The sequence below is a fragment of the Podarcis vaucheri genome (genome assembly GCF_965113315.1).
Source record: "Podarcis vaucheri genome assembly, chromosome: 1".
Classification (NCBI taxonomy): Eukaryota; Metazoa; Chordata; class Lepidosauria; order Squamata; family Lacertidae; genus Podarcis; species Podarcis vaucheri.
In genome coordinates this window covers 102,467,230-102,481,573 of record NC_138759.1, presented here as the reverse complement: position 1 = coordinate 102,481,573, position 14,344 = coordinate 102,467,230, and the positions used below count along the sequence as shown (strand labels likewise).

The 14,344-nt window shown below is 40.8% G+C and overlaps 1 protein-coding gene across 4 annotated transcripts in view; it reads right to left on the bottom strand.

Moving 5' to 3' along the window:
- Positions 1–14,062, bottom strand: part of KYNU (kynureninase) — a 91,937-nt gene extending 77,875 nt beyond the window's left edge. Inside the window, exon 1 of one of the 4 annotated variants that reach the window (XM_082198998.1) lies at positions 13,872–14,062. The gene's annotated coding sequence lies outside the window, so the exon portion shown is untranslated. Of the gene's footprint in view, positions 1–2,028; positions 2,139–13,871 lie in introns of those variants that run through there. The other 3 variants (XM_082198997.1, XM_082198995.1, XM_082198996.1) reach the window with 3 other exon arrangements.
- Positions 14,063–14,344: the final 282 nt, after the last annotated feature.

Sequence of the window (14,344 nt, the reverse complement as noted above, 5' to 3'; positions counted from 1 at the left end):
AATGCAAATAATGAATTAGCCATTTATTTGGTGGTAGGTGATGAATCAGTCTACATCCACTATGAAACAAGCTTTTTCTGCAGCACAGAATCCATTTGCTACTAATTAAAGTAAATACTGATTACTAATTAATTACTTATCCTAATTAATAGAAGAGCACCACTTGGTCACCTTCAAAACATAATTTGCTATTCACCTAAGTTCCACAATTGAGCAAGAGAGTTATTCTTCCTCCATCATTGCTCGTGTTGCCCACAGAATGCTTCAAAATACAGCCACATTTGTACTATCAGACACAATAGAACTCAGCATCTGGAAAACTGATCAATGGGCCTGTTTTGCACCTAACACTAAGCCAAACAATAGATTACCACAAGCAAGCAAGTGTGCTGGTACAGAAAGAGAAAGTCACAGCCACTTTGCTTCTCCCCTGCTCCTGCTGCACTACCAGAAGCTAGGCCATGGTAAGGCTCAGTGCTATGTGCAAACCTGGGCTAGTGGTTTGTCTAGCTTCAAACAAACCATGCTGTAGCTAAGATTTGCTCTTGGTTAACTACTTGTGGTTTGTTGGAGGGAAACAAACCATAAGTCTGGGTTAGGATAATGCTAAGCCAAATCATGACTTAGCTCTGAGTAGTATGGAAACAGCAGAAGTGGGGAAAGAATGAAGCAGCTGAAATTTTCTCCATTGTGCTTGTTTTTGGTAGGACATAGTCTGGCATAGTGCTATGTGTGAATAAGGCCATTGTGCGCCATGGGCCAAAACACTGATCCAGCTATTCAGAACCATATGACAATGGGATGGAGCTGGCACATACAAGATTTAAATGCATTTCCCTCATACCCAACAATTGTACAAAAATCATACAAATATTCAATATGAGGCAGTTTCATTCACATCATGAGAGCTAGTATGGTACAGTGGTTAGAATATCAGACTAGGACTTGGGAAACCAGGGCTCAAATCACCCAAGTTGGCCATGAAGCTCAATGGGTAACCTTGAGCCAGTCAATGCCTCTCAGCCTAACCAGTGTTAGAAACTGAGATATGAAAGCTAGGAGCTAAATGGCATCTTATCACTAGAGATGAAGAACCAGATAATGTGGTTCTTCCACAGAATTATAGTTTGGAGAGAGTGTGAGAGAGAAACAGTATTAATTCATTTTCTTTTTGTGCCTAAAATAAGAACAGACCTAATAGGTACCAGCTAGGCCCAGATTACAACTGGTGCTTGCAGGAAAAAAATATTGCATTGTACCAGTCGGCCAACCATGTTGTCTGAGCATATTGCATTTGATCCCTATCCCATGGTTTTCCAGTTATCCTCTTATCAACAGATCAACAGTCAGCCAGCATTCTGGGTTTTTTGTTTTTTAAATACTTCTGCATCTCTAGGGCAGTTGATGTGCCTGAACAGTGATTTTCATTAAATCTGGATACTTAAGTTATATTAAATTTTGACATAAATAGAGCAGTAAATGCACAAGTCCTGTATCTAAGAGGAAAATGAAAATCAATTAAATACTATGGGTTGAGTTTGACCAAACTGCAGGAGGCAATGGAAGACAGGAGTGCCTGGCGTGCTCTTTTCCATGGGGTCACGAAGAGTCGGACACAACTAAACGACTAAACAACAACAACAACTAAAGCCTAAACTTTAGGAAACCAATAAGGAAAATATATTTTACTTGTAGAATAACAATTAGGGTAGTGACCCAAGTCAAAAGTTAAGCACTTTTAAGTCGTCCTTTCATTTCAGTGGGAGATTGAAGTATACATGCATTTCTACACCACTATTGATATTACTTTAAAATGCCTAGCTTTGGCTAGATTACACACTAGATTTTATAACAATGAATAACTTTCCCTTGCATTAATTAAATACTGTGACTACTACTAGTTACAAGACCTTTTGCAATTGGCACCAAGAATAATATCAATTTTACTAAACCACTGATTCTTCTAGTAATCTTAAATTAGATGAAAATTAATGTGTGCTGTGTCCCTCTGAAACAGATTTTGCTTACCTTCAGCTAACAATGTTACTTCTTACAGATTCATTCTCTTTTCCCCTTTGCACCGTAACCACACACATTTCCCTCCCCTTACTATCTCCTCTGTTTGCTTTTCCTTTCTACTTTTTGGACTTTGACCTCTTTTCACCCCCACTTCAATCTGGAACTCGAGCATACTTGTCAGCAGACCTGCTCCTATCTCACACAGCACAATACAGTGGTACCTCGGGTTACATACGCTTCAGGTTACATACGCTTCATGTTACAGACTCCGCTAACCCAGAAATAGTACCTTGGGTTAAGAACTTAGGATGAGAACAGAAATCGTGCGGTGGCGGCAGCAGGAGGCCCCATTAGCTAAAGTGGTGCTTTAGGTTAAGAACAGTTTCAGTTTAAGAACGGACGTCCAGAACGAATTAAGTACGTAACCAGAGGTACCACTGTACAACAAACCTAAAACCTCCATATGCTTAAACTGCATTTTAATTTCATTCCCCAAATCTTTGATTTAATGCTTAAGGAGATTCCAACTGTAGCAGGAACCCCCCCCCCCACCCCAATCATTCTGTTTGCACAAACTTCACACACACTCACACTCACACACTACATACGCCACATTTCTGTTATAAATTCATAGAAAATCAACCATACATCGGATTTGCACTGTTCCATTTTTTACTCCATGTGACAAGGACTATCAAAGGGGGGTGCTTGGTTTCTGGTCAGCCATAATCCCTTCACCATCCCAGCACATCCACAGGAGCCCTGCCCAGTTGCTATGTCAACCCTGATAATCCCAGACAGAAGACAATCAAAATCACAAAGAACAGTGGATTCACCACAGGCTGAAACAAAGGACAATGATCAGATCTTCCCTCTGGGGGCAGGAAACTGCAAACTCCCCATTGTCACCTGGAAAGTACTCATGGGGAGGGGGAAAGGAGGAACCAGCTGGGTGACAGGACACTCAGGTTACCACCACAACTCCTCCCTCAACCCCTCCTTTCTGTAATGTATGCATGATGTCAACCCCTTCTGTAATGTATGCATCATGTCAACCCCTCCTTTCTGTTATGTATGCATGATGTTTCTGGGGGTGGGCTTGACCTAGAGGAGGGGAATTTCAAAAGTTTTTATAAGGTCTTGCAGCCCATTGTTCTGGGTCTTTCCTCTCTCTTGCAAGTGAAGGGAATACCCTGTTGCAACAGTTCAATAAAGGCCAAGCCTACAGGCTGCTGTTTTGCTCCAAGTTTTCCTGGTTGGTGTCTTTGTTTTGTCCAAGAGAGCCCTCGGATTTTTCCGTTAACAGTTGGCGACCCAGACTCAGGGACACTTGGTTCTCCTGTAAAGGTGAGAGGGGAGATAGAAGGGATCGGGCGCCACTGGGCAACCTTAGCCCAGGGATCCTTCTTCCTCTCCCTGCCTCCTCTTTGCGGGCGGTAATCAATCGTCACCAAAAGCTCAACCAGGGGAGCAAAGGCGAGGTCAAAGCCGGCTAAGGGAAAAGGATCCCGGGATCTGCGGGGGGACATCTTCGAACGTGAGTATGGTTTGAAGTAAATACATTGGGAGGGGGGTGGAAAAGTAGCGTCCCCACGACAGCCAGACTTTCCTTCTTTCATTTCTGACGTTACCCTTCGGAGTCGGCCGGGTACGTTCTCTCTCTCTCCTTTTCTCCCCCGATTCTCCCCCTCGGAGGGTGGCCAGGGAAATCGCGGAACTTTTCTGTCTGACGTTATCTCTCGGGGTCGTCTAGGAACGTCAAAACCTTTCCCTTTCTCTCCCCACAAATTCTTACGTGGTGCTTGGCCGGGGAAATTGTGGTACCTTTTGCTGTTTTCCGACGTTCCCCCCGGGGTCGTCCAGGAACGTCTTAATCTCTCTATCCCTTTTCTCCCCCGTTTTCCGTCTTGGAATTGAGTCCGGGAAAGCGTGGCTCTTTTACTGTTTCTCTGACATCCCTCTCTCGGAGTCGTCCAGAGGAGTCTTTCAAGTATTCTCTTACTCTCCACCTACCCTAACTCTGCAAATGAAGCTGCCCCTCCTGCCTGGTGACCTTTGTTAGGGATGACCCGGGTATGTGAGAACGCAAGGTCGTTTGCTCCCCTTTCAAAACTTTGTTTTCTCAGACCCCAATCTGGCACTGCACAGTGCAGGCGTCCAGTAGGGAGCCCAAACTTAGTCTCAAAGGCTAGGCAGGAGGCTGTTGTGGAGGGTAGAAGGGGCGGTTCACGAAGTGGGGCCCCACACTAGGACTAGTCTTGTGAAGCAGCGCTGAGGAAAAGGAATTCCGGGCAGAGGGACCCGTGGTTTGAGTTTCCGGGCTGAGAGACCCGTGGTTTGAGTTTCCGGGCTGAGAGACCCGTGGTTTTGTTTCAGGTTCAGGTTTGAGATCTTCAGAAATTAATTCGTGGTTTATAGATAAGTAGGAATTGTGTTAGTCAAGGGTACTTCGAGTACTGAAAGGATTTTTTTTTCTGTTCACCCTTTCTTTCCCATTGCCTTTCCTCCCTTGTGTGTGTGTTTCCACTCTTTCTGTCTTTAGCGTACTTTGTTAACGAAAAAAAAAAAAAAGCCCAATAATAACATATGAGAGAATGGGAGCTCACTAAACACCCTAGCTGGACTCCTCCTGGCAACAAAGCTTCCATGAAGCCTTTTTGCCCCAGAGAGGATTCTAATATGCCCCTCCAGCTTGTCATCTCCAATTAGAGAAAAAATAAAAAATAAAATAAAGGGGGGAAAATGGTTAAGTTTGTGTTATTAAACTGTAGTCTACAGCTGGAACATGAAACTGTAAACTTAATGGTGCTCAGAAGGCAGTAGATATAATAACAGCCCAGCCTGAGAGCCCACGCATTAGAGATTTTAGTTTCTCTTACAAAAAATAAAATAAATGAATAAGAGATGTACTCAAAGATTCAGGAATATTTCAAGGGTTTGTATTTACATTGGCCTTGGCATCCACAGACTGTTCTTAAATGCACATAGTTTTAAATTGCAAGCTTGCTTCAAAATTTTAAATCTAAGGAAGCCATGTTGCGCCTTATCAATCTTAGACAAAACAAAATGGAGAATGGAGTGTGCAAATGTTTGTTATTTGAGAGAGGCTCTAAAAGAGAGTTTCCCTCCCAAGTGGTGAAATCCTGTATACGTGCTACTTGTGTTCTGAAAGGGGGATTACCCCACCTCTTTCTTCTAGTTTTAAGTGAGGAGGGTGATTTTAAGTCTAATGGTAAATGTTTTGTGGTAACTTTTGAGTTCGTGAGTACACCTCTGCTCCAGTCTATTCTGGAAGAAGTTAACCAAATGTTTCTGCTGCAAAAGCCTAGTTGAGCACAACTGCTCTCTCAAGCTAAAATGCAGTGTATGTATTTCATTAAGCGTATGCCTATAAAAGTATGGTGTTCATTCTAAGAAAAAATATTTGAGTCCAGTTTTAACTTTGATTTGGTTGGACAGAAGAGTTATTGTAAGGCTCCTGATATCAGTCTCTATAAGACTTCATGGCCTCTTTTGTTAGAAAATGCCCCCCCTCCCCCTTGTTTCACTCTGCCTCTTTCAGTTGTTTTCTCCCTTCTTACTTCTGTGCCAGGTAAATTTACTCCCGAGTAAGCTTCCTTTAAAGGAAACTGCAAAGAGGGAAGGGGGGCAACACTTGTGTATTCCCTTTTAAAAAAATCAAATCTAGGGCTGCTTTAACTGTGCTTTATAAGAGATCCTCTCAGGAGTATAGATGTTTCCTTTCCCAGCTGTAAAATCTGTACTTAAATGTGTATGCCTCTTTGTTGTACAAATCTTGCTGCGAAATCTTGCTGTGAACCCTATATTTTGGAGGGTTGGACTAGATGACCCCAGGGTCCCTTTCAACTCTCCCAATTTGTGGCTGTGTGGAAGACCATGTGTCTGCAAGCATTGGAGGGTGATTCTTAAATTCTGGTGTGGTAATGGAGTTGAAATTCAGCCTAGCTTTGCTCTTTAGTTTTAAAAGGTGAGAGGTGAAGCCCAACTGGTAATATCAAGCATTTGAGTGATTACAGTGTTTATCATTTTGTCTACTATTTAAAAATCAGACTTAAAAGTCTACTCAAAGTCTAAGCACATACAAATGAATAATCAAGTAGAATTAGCCTTGACCATTCCTGTAAATAAAGGGCAGGAAATAATAATATTAATAATAATAATAATATTTTTTTGTCTGCAAATGGTAAGGCTGAAATGACTGAGAATGTTAAAAAAAAAAAATCCTATGAATTGTAACTCTGGCCATTTTTACTCATAAATAAGAGAGCGGTTGATTGTTCCGCGAATGGCCAGAGGGATATTTAGCCAAAGGATGCAACATTTTCAATAGTACAAAAGGTTTGCTGAGACATGAACTCTGCACATGCACAGAGGCTAGATCAGCTAAAGAAGAGAGAGAGAGAGAGAGGACGGGGGAACTGTAAGGAGGGAGAGGAGGTTTCTTCCAAATGTAAAAGAAAAGTCGGAACCATTGAGGGAAATCACCCTTAATCTGTCTTTGCTCCAGGGGCTACTTAAGACAAAAGGCTACCAAAAAAAAAAACCAAAAAAAAAAAACTAGCCCATCAAAAGTCAAGAGCTTTCCAGGTTCCAAATCTTAACATGCCAAATTCTTTTCACAGGTAAATATCAAAGCATCCCCCCCCTCAATGGGAATTTTAGGAACAGCATTTCCTGACAGGCTTCTCACATGAAATAATTTTCCCTTTTAACAGGATATGTGAACCCCGATAACAAAGTGTTTGTCCCTTTTTCCTCCCACAGCAACTTTCTGTTCTGTGAAACACGTCTGAATCCCTGCTATATTAGTGACTTCCATCTCTTTGTGGCTTTGACACAAATAATCTGTTTTCATTTATTTAATCCGTTTCTCCATGATGTCTATGAAGTTAATCGAAGCACAACCAAACATTGTTTGTGGAATGGTACTTGTTTACCTTCGGCCTGAGCATCTCTTATTAATTCTGTCATTTTGGCTAGTGCAAGGTACTTGCACAACTTTAAATTGCCATTCATTTTTTCCTTGGTATTAAGTCATTTTCCAGTATTTTCCTATTAACATTCTAGCTGATGTTGTCACATCAAGAAACACTCTTTTATTTTCATTTTTACTTCAGATTTCTTAAAATTGTGTGTCTTAGCATTTATTTATTTTTCGTTCCTCATAAGTCAGTGTGCGTGTTTCATTATTATTTTAACCTTGTAATTTTTTTACAGTTCTCTTTCTCTCCAAAGTGAAGGAAAGCTAACGAACTTGGCAGATAATAACAGTAGTTATATGAAAATGTGATAATAATATTGGAATGAATGAAACGCTTAATTCGCTAAGATTTTTATTATTTGCAGCTTCCAACAGAAACCGAAGGACATCCTTTTTGCCTTTTGCCCCTCCTTTTTCTAACTGTCTTTAAGCCCCCAAAACCCTGCCCCTTACAGGATATCACCTATACAGATGTGCAATGATGAAAAGCAGCAACAACCCCTCAACTCAGTTCTTCGCCAGCAACAACAGACACCAAAGTTTCAAAGTGGCCACAGCTTTCTCTTTCAAGAAATATAGACTGCCGGGGGAGTGGACCTGACAAAGGGGGGAGGAGTTGAATTGCAAGGGCATTTTCCCACTTTTGAACCTTAAGACTGTGCTCCAGGATTGAGAAGATCACAATTGTCTCAAGATAGGCAACTGATATTTAATTAGTTTTTTTTGTATTATGTGTTATTATGTAAGAATGTTGAAATGTGTCTGACAGTGTGATTTCCACAAAGGGGGGCTATTTTGTGTGTAATTGTTTTTATGTTTAATGTCTTATTCCTTACACCCCAGTGGAGGATTCTCATACATTTTATGCTTTTTAATAGGTCAGGCTATTATGTAGTCCAATGTTTAGAATTTGATAAATTTATAACCACAATTCGTTGTCCCACCTGGCACTATGCCAACCTTCCCTACCCATTTTAAAAAATGTGCTAAAACTTGCTTTACCAAGGAGAAGCTTCTAAGAAACATGAAGGTGGATATGCTTTGGTTTAGCAGGAATGATTCCTTATAGACTTAAATTGACTTATTTGGACAACTGCCCTTGTTAAGAATGGTTTTCTTTTAACAGATTAGTTTGAAGAGTTGAGAACCATGGGGCAAGATAAATTCAAATTGGACTCAGTTTGAATTGGGCAAGTGTATCCAGGCTGCAATTAGCTTTTTGGTCCTTTAAGTGCAAGTGAGCAACTTCTCATGACCACAGCCTATAATAAAATCCCATAGCTAAAGGCCAAGGTGAAGACCTCTCCCTCACGAGATGCCCAAACCTGTGCCAGCTATGGTGAATGCCAGGCAACATGGTTAATTGAAAGCCCTGAGGGGATTCAACAGACAGGATGTGTTGCTGTAGCACTATGTCGGTGTGAGACGACAGAAGAGCTAGCTTGGCACCTGAGAACACAAAAATGGCGGGGGGGGGGGAAGCAAACTGCACTTTTCAGTCATTAGTGGACCTTCCTGCCTAAATGTAAAGCATAGATCACTATTAAGAAAATATTTCTTCCAAGGTGCTAGAATACCACAAGTAACTGAGCAGTGCACTGTTACACCATTATATTTCCATGCAAATATCCTTAAAGTAGCATGATATCCAAGTACCTTTCAGGTTCACATGGACACACATCTGGGACGGAGAATACCAGGTTATTATTTACCACCTTAAATTGTGCGGAGAAAAGGATTGCAAAGTAGCCACCTTTGCAATCTTATCTCCGAAGGGGGGAACTGTAGCAGGAACCCCCCCACCCCAATCATTCTGTTTGCACAAACTTCACACACACTCACACACTACATACGCCACATTTCTGTTATAAATTCATAGAAAATCAACCATACATCGGATTTGCACTGTTCCATTTTTTACTCCATGTGACAAGGACTATCAAAGGGGGGTGCTTGGTTTCTGGTCAGCCATAATCCCTTCACCATCCCAGCACATCCACAGGAGCCCTGCCCAGTTGCTATGTCAACCCTGATAATCCCAGACAGAAGACAATCAAAATCACAAAGAACAGTGGATTCACCACAGGCTGAAACAAAGGACAATGATCAGATCTTCCCTCTGGGGGCAGGAAACTGCAAACTCCCCATTGTCACCTGGAAAGTACTCATGGGGAGGGGGAAAGGAGGAACCAGCTGGGTGACAGGACACTCAGGTTACCACAACTCCTCCCTCAACCCCTCCTTTCTGTAATGTATGCATGATGTCAACCCCTTCTGTAATGTATGCATCATGTCAACCCCTCCTTTCTGTAATGTATGCATGATGTTTCTGGGGGTGGGCTTGACCTAGAGGAGGGGAATTTCAAAAGTTTTTATAAGGTCTTGCAGCCCATTGTTCTGGGTCTTTCCTCTCTCTTGCAAGTGAAGGGAATACCCTGTTGCAACAGTTCAATAAAGGCCAAGCCTACAGGCTGCTGTTTTGCTCCAAGTTTTCCTGGTTGGTGTCTTTGTTTTGTCCAAGAGAGCCCTCGGATTTTTCCGTTAACACAACTAAACATCAGGAAGAACTTTCTGATAGTAAGAGCTGTTCAACAGTAGAACAGAATCCCTTGGGAGGTTGTGGACAATCCTTCATTGGAGTTTTTAAGTAGAGGTTGGTTGGCCATCTGCCATTGATGCTTTAGTTGAGATTCCTGCATTGAAGGGGGCTGGACTAGATGACACTCAGGGTCCCTTCCAACTCTACTATTCTATGGTTCTATGCTCCACTTCTCATACTTATTCTTTAAGTGTCCATATTCTGTTCCACTTCTGCTTTGTAAAGTTGCTATCAGCTTCCAGTTCTCATCTTTTAGAAAATGATTTCACAAAACAGAACTCACCACTAGCTTTGGCAATCTATATATTTAACAGACAAGATACAAGATTAAGCTAGGGAAAATCTACTCTATTATTCTATCAGTATAAATATCTGCTATACTACATATTAATATCGCTTTTAAAAACAACATGAAACAAACCGCAATGACATATAGTCCATGGAGATGCAAAAACTATCACACTGCAGAAGGAACTTGAAATATTTTAAAATATTTGCTAGTGCACCAATAAAGTGTCTCGTATAAAGAAATGCAGTCTCATGTAAACCATCATACAAAGACACAATGCTAAAAGTTTTGGGTTATATTTTGGAAAGAAAAAATGCACACATGCAGTTTATTATTATGCATGTTTGTTCAGAAATAAGTTCAGCTGAGTTTAATGGGACTTGTTCCTCAGTGTCCAACTTTCCTTGGCTGTAAGTTTAACTGAACTCTGAGATGTGGTTCCAAAAAGATGTGCCCATGATCAGATGTCAGTAAACATTCATAACTGTATTACTGATGCCATAGCTACTGAATGCAAAATCAACCATTCAGCAAACATCTAATCGTGTAATTAAGTAAGTTATGCAATATGGTGCTTGCATCTGGAATAACAGACTGTGGCATGGGGGGTGGAATGAGAAAGGGCTGAGTTACTGAGAATAATTTGTACAGTCCATTTACCTTATCAAAAACTGCAACAATGTTGGAAGTTTAAGACTCCATAAATAAATAAATCCTGTCTCTCACACAGAATTAAGAGAAAATTTTGAAAACTTGACAAATTTCAATTTAACTTTTTTAAAAAAATGACTTCACAGCTAACTGAAAGAGAGACTGGACTGACTGACTGACTGAATTCACAATTCAAATTCTGACATAGTAACTTTTTTGACATCCTGTTTTTTCTCAGGTGAAAAAAATACCAAAATGCTATACAGATGTCAACGTTAACATACTGTCAGAGTTCAAATACTAAATACCACTAGAGGTCAACTTGTCAAACTGTGTATCAAGTTAGAATTTTTCCAGACAAATATTTTGAGGAGGTATGGGAGGGGAAAAATCAGATTTATCTACATTATAGTAAATTGAAATACTTATTTACAATTAGAGCCTTGCAATTAGTCATTCAGAGGACAAGCGATATGCAAGATCCCACTGCTCTAGCTGTGGTGGGAAATATGAATGGGTTGATGTGTTTGTTTGTTTTTTTTAAAGCAAGAATTTATGACTGGAATGGACAAGGATTTAAATCAGATACATGTTTCTGAATGCTTATCTGTGTTGCTTGTCACATATGTACCGGAGTAGCTCAACTGAAAAGGTAATTAAACCATAAGCAGATAAGTAAACAGCAAGGCAGTGGAGAACATAGCAGTCAGTATATGCAGGTAGCAAAGAATATAGCAAAAAGATTGGAAGGCATCTGCATAACAATAGTAGATGTGTGACACAGATCCAACACTCTGTTTGAGAAAATCCTACTTTATTTTTGTTGATATTGACACAATTAATAAAAAGCCATTGCTTCTCCGTTCATCCTTCAACCTGTCCAATAAAAGAGGGCAGGTAGTGACTGCATGCTTATAATAAAAAAGTTTAAGGCAACCACAGCAGCAGCAACAGACAACACAATGAACTACAATAAATTCAGCTGCTCTGGGGGAAAAATGCAAACGCTGCAAACGTGACCAAAATTAAAAACTACATTTCTGAGCGTACCTAATTTGAACGTAAGTTGAAATCAATGGTATTTGTTTCTCAGTAAAAATGTATATACTTCAGAGTGAAAAAACCTGCCATACTTCAAAGTGTTATGTTCTCCCTTGTCCGCAGTGTGTGGCAGCATAACATCTATTTCAATATAGAGAAATAGGTTTAACATTGTCACAACTATTATTGATTTCAGGCAGTTTACAGTGTCTGGTGTGGCTTATGGTGAGGATCCAAATAAACAGGCTAACTAGTGGCCAATACAACCACATTGCCTACATGGTAGGAAAATGTTGAGGGGTGTCAGAAAGCTCACATGTAGCTCAGTACCGTGAGCATCTGTGGAACCTAGGTGTGTGGCAGGCCTGTTAGCTCCCAAACAGGCCGGGGCCTCAAAGTGACAACCGAAGATCCCTTAAGAGGATCATCCAGTGAGGAATCATTTCTGCTTACCCCTGCAATAGATCCAGCCACGAGTTGTGACAAAACTATGCACCACACACTTTGTCCCTCTACCAGGCCAGCGCACTTGCTCACCTGCTCTGTTCCACTCATAGTGGTCAGTGGGACTCTAAGTAGCAGGAGGAGGAGCAAGTCTCTTTGGAAAAGCATGTTTACACTCACGAAGAAAATGGAATTAGAATCTTCAAGAATCTGTCCTGAATCCTTTGTGCCTGTTCGTTATTAAGACCTATAACGACTTTAATGCGTTTTATGAATGCAACTTTATTGTAAGTTTTATGTTGTCCGCCACCATATTTCCCCCCTTAATGTTAGCGGTGTAGAATTTTTCTCAAATAAATTAAATCAATAATGTATTGACAATAATGTATTTTCTTTTCTTTCTTTCTTGTTTTGTCTCTGAAGAACTGGGGGGGGTGGGAGAAATAATTCTGGGTTTTTACCAGGTCCTCATATTTCTATCTTACTCATTAAGTCAGTATTCAATCTATTTAATGGAGCTGCATCCTACCTGGAGCTGAATCCTACCTGCAATATATTTACAACGTCCGCCTATGAGTCGTGAAGGCCACTCCCTGCAAGGCCTTTTCCACCTGGCTGAGAGGGTGGGGCCCAGACTCACCCAGCTCTGTTACAGAGGCCCCTGGGGAGACTGGAGGAACATTGCTATGCCTGACCACAAATCCTAATTACAGTGGTACCTCGGGCTAAGAACTTAATTTGTTCTGGGGGTCTGTTCTTAACCTGAAACTGTTCTTAACCTGAAGCACCACTTTAGCTAATAGGGCCTCCGGCTGCCGCTACACCACCGCTGCACGATTTCTGTTCTCATCCTGAAGCAAAGTTCTTAACCCAAGGTACTATTTCTGGGTTAGCGGAGTCTAACCTAAAGTGTCTGCAACCTGAAGCGTCTGTAACCTGAGGTACCACTGTATAGGCACTGCTGCAAAGTTCTTAACCCGAGGTACTATTTCTGGGTTAGCGGAGTCTGTAACCTGAAGTGTATGTAACCCGAGGTACTACTGTATTGGATTCCTTTGCCCCATCTTTTTGTTACTGCCAAACAGCCGTGTCATGCTTATAATATTTTGTTCTCGTTAATTATGCTGTTTTAAATGTGCATTTTATATTTGACTTCACTTAGCAATGTTTTACTTGAAATGTTTAAGATTTTGTTTTTGTTTCTTGTTAACTTTGTTTGTGTTAAATATGTATTCTGTAGTTGACCTCCGCTGTAATGTTTTATTTTGAAACCTTTGAGATGGTATTTTGGTTTCCTGTTAATTGTTTTGCTTTGACTGTGTACTTTATGTTTGACTTTCTTCAGAAATGTTTGATTCTGTATTTTTTTATTGATGTTTAATATGCTGTACACCACTTTGAGATTTTTCTTAGAAATATAAAGTGGTATAGAAATGAAATAATAATAATACTACAACATATATTGGGGAAAATACAAGATTGCATGCTCCTTATTTACTTGCCTACATTGATATTCAACACAAAAACCCTGCTAAAAGTAAGCAGTTGCAATTGGTGGTGGTGGTAAAAGCAGTAACTGTAACAACAACACAGTAAAAGGTGATTTATAGCAAAACAAAACACAGGGCCTGCTTCCACAAGGAACTAAAAATCTTTACTTTGTCCCCAATTTTTTTTTTTAAGAATGTATAAAATGTAAATAAATGAATTAATAATAAGAAGAAGAATAAACAAATTAAAAATCTTAAGTGTGACAGAAGTGGGAGAATGGTAGCAGTAAATTGGGGAATGGTGGGGGAAACCACAGAAAATTAATATGTACTTACAATTAATCGTAACTTGAGGGAGAAATGGAGACTGTCAGGGCCTAGGCTAGCTTGAGGCTTTTAGGGCAAATCTGAATGCAAGGAGACCTTATAAGTGCTGAGTTCAAGAACTACATTTCCCAAAAGCCTTTCTGTCTTCCTTAAGACTGAAAGCCAGAGAAAAATGGGAGGGGGGGCTGGTTCGGGGAAGTAGGGAGAGGTAAACTGGGAATGAAGTTTGGGGGGGTTGCAGGTGAGCCCAGATGTGGGAGCTCAGGTGGGGCATAAACAGGTTGCAGCAACTGAGGTAAGAGAATGGGCTGTGCCATTCCAGGCAGCAGGGGGGGGGGTCGTTTTATTGACTGCTGTCCTGCATTCAAAACCCAGCTTCAGTTGAAAACACAGCAAAACAGCACAGTGACCAAAGGGATGGGGTAGATCTTTCCTCCCGGCTATGCTCCTTTTCTGTATTCTGGCAGGTTTTCGCGCAAAGA